The sequence below is a fragment of the Cannabis sativa genome, chromosome 9 (assembly GCF_029168945.1).
Source record: "Cannabis sativa cultivar Pink pepper isolate KNU-18-1 chromosome 9, ASM2916894v1, whole genome shotgun sequence".
Classification (NCBI taxonomy): Eukaryota; Viridiplantae; Streptophyta; class Magnoliopsida; order Rosales; family Cannabaceae; genus Cannabis; species Cannabis sativa.
The window spans coordinates 28,380,593-28,383,006 of NC_083609.1; positions in this window are offsets into that span (position 1 = coordinate 28,380,593).

Below are 2,414 nucleotides of genomic sequence, written 5' to 3' on the forward strand. Positions count from 1 at the left end.
GCGGGTAACAAAAAACAGTAACAAAATAAAATAAAAATAACGAAAATTAGTAACATAACCAAAAAAAAAAACACAACACAAAAATAATAAAATTATATATCACAAAAACATACCTTAGTTGACATATATATTTTCTTCTCCACTTCACCTGAGAAAGGATTACCCACACTACTCCACCTACACATCCTATAATCTGGAGAAGAATCATATGTACATAAACCTTGCTTCTAAAAAAGAGGAATAACCTCATAGAGCCAAACCTGAAACGCAAAAGGGAAACCACACAACTTGTATGTCTTACTATTGTAATCCTTTTCTTTACCCTTAATGTTCTTCCCTTTTGCCTTCGAAGCAATTGTACCCTTCGTCTCATCAACAACTTTCTTCTTGTTTTTTTCCTTCAAAACAGTCCTCAAACTATACAAAGTAGCATCATACCCAACCTTACCCCATGGAAAACTGTTAAACTCACCAAAACCAATTAAATGAAGTAACCCACTACTTACTTTCTTGCGACCAGGCTTACTAAGCAAAAAATTCGTAACAAAATAAAGCACAACCATTCTAAAAGCAAACACATATCTTTGAAAATACTATTCAAGAATCGTTGTTTAACGGCAGCATAGTTAACAGTCATGTCGCTAAAATACTTGTCCACAAAAGTATCTCCCCTTCCTATATATTTTCCCATACTACTGTCACCCTTACACAACAATCCACTAATAATAGCAAATTCACCTAACCCAAATCGAGTCTTAGAATTACCAAAATCAAAACAAATTTCCTTAACATTTGCCTGATGAACCTCCCTACACAAAGCAGTGTGTATAACCTGAGATTGCATGTTGCACTCCTTAAGATCTAGAAAATGCCCAAAACAGGATTCTTGAAACATAGTAAGTTGCTTAGTAGTCAATCTACCCTTGATTTCTGCAATAACACCCACATCAAACCAGTATATGATTTTTCCACAAAATCTATCCTCTGGTTTCAAGTAAAAATCCCAAACCTATAAGAAAATTTAGAAACAAACATAAAACATTTAAAATGAAACTAACAAGTAAACCAAAATTACTATGTTAGTTCGAGAGAATTCTTAACCTTATACACATCTAAAAATATAAAAAAACAGCCTTATGGGATCCTAATAATCAGAGGATGGGGAATTCTACTGCCTTTATAGACCATACTTCCAACCAACATTCTCATGAGCTTAGATCACATCAAATTCTTGTTATCATCATTTTTACACTCACAAATGCTATATCTACAACATAACAATAAATGAGAGTTACTTAAGCATGATGTTGATGTTTGTTTTGTTAATAGTTTATTTAGTCAAAATATTAAGTCAATTTCATAAATTAGTAAATTTTCATGTTATATATGTTTTGTCGACCGAGTTGACTCAGACATTAATCTATTCTCTTCATTTTCTCTTAAATTTTAATTCTAAAAGCATGTAAACACATACATACACATAACCATATAATAAGATGCCAACAGTAATTATAGTATTGAACTCTAGTTTATATTTTTCTTTCATTTCTTCATGCATTAAACTCAGTAGAACAAAATCATTTTCTCAAGAAAGATAAACAAAACAATAAAAATATAGACAAAGGTAGACTAGTTTAATTGACTAAACTTTCTACTGAGAAATATGTCCTTAATCAAATCAAAAACACCTAATCATAGATAAATCCACTAGCAAATATTCACCATAACATCATTAAAAAGCAACCAACCAGTAAACTTTATGCAGAAAAAATTAATTTAAAAATAAAAAGTAATACAACAGTACTACATAGATCAAGCACGTACCTATTAAAAATATACTTAATGAAAAAGAACATCAACAGAAACTAAATAATATGCCAACAAAAATTAAAGCAAAAAAACTACTAAATCATAAATTAATCACAAACACATTAAAAACAAAAAAACACACTAAAAAATCTAAATACCAAATATATATAAAATTCATTAAGAAACTGTACAGTAAACTATAACATTTGAATAATAAAAAAATATACCTAAAAAATAAACTACTCAGTAAATTAAAGAACTCGGTAAACAAAAAAACTACTAAAAAATACAATATTAAACAACCTACACTAACAACAAAAAAACCCAAACAACTACACTAACATATAAAATATTCACTATAAAGCTACACATAGATCTCTAAACAAAACACAAACAAAATGTGAACAACTTAGTATACTAAACAACTCTGTATACAAAAAAACAACTAACATATAAATGTGCATCCACATTAACAAGAATCAAATAATACACGATTCAGTATATACAAACAATATACTAACCTTCAATTTTTTTGGCAACACAATAGGGGCTTCATCACATTTTGAATCAAAATCATCCTCATCTTCAACAACACTCTTTAATTT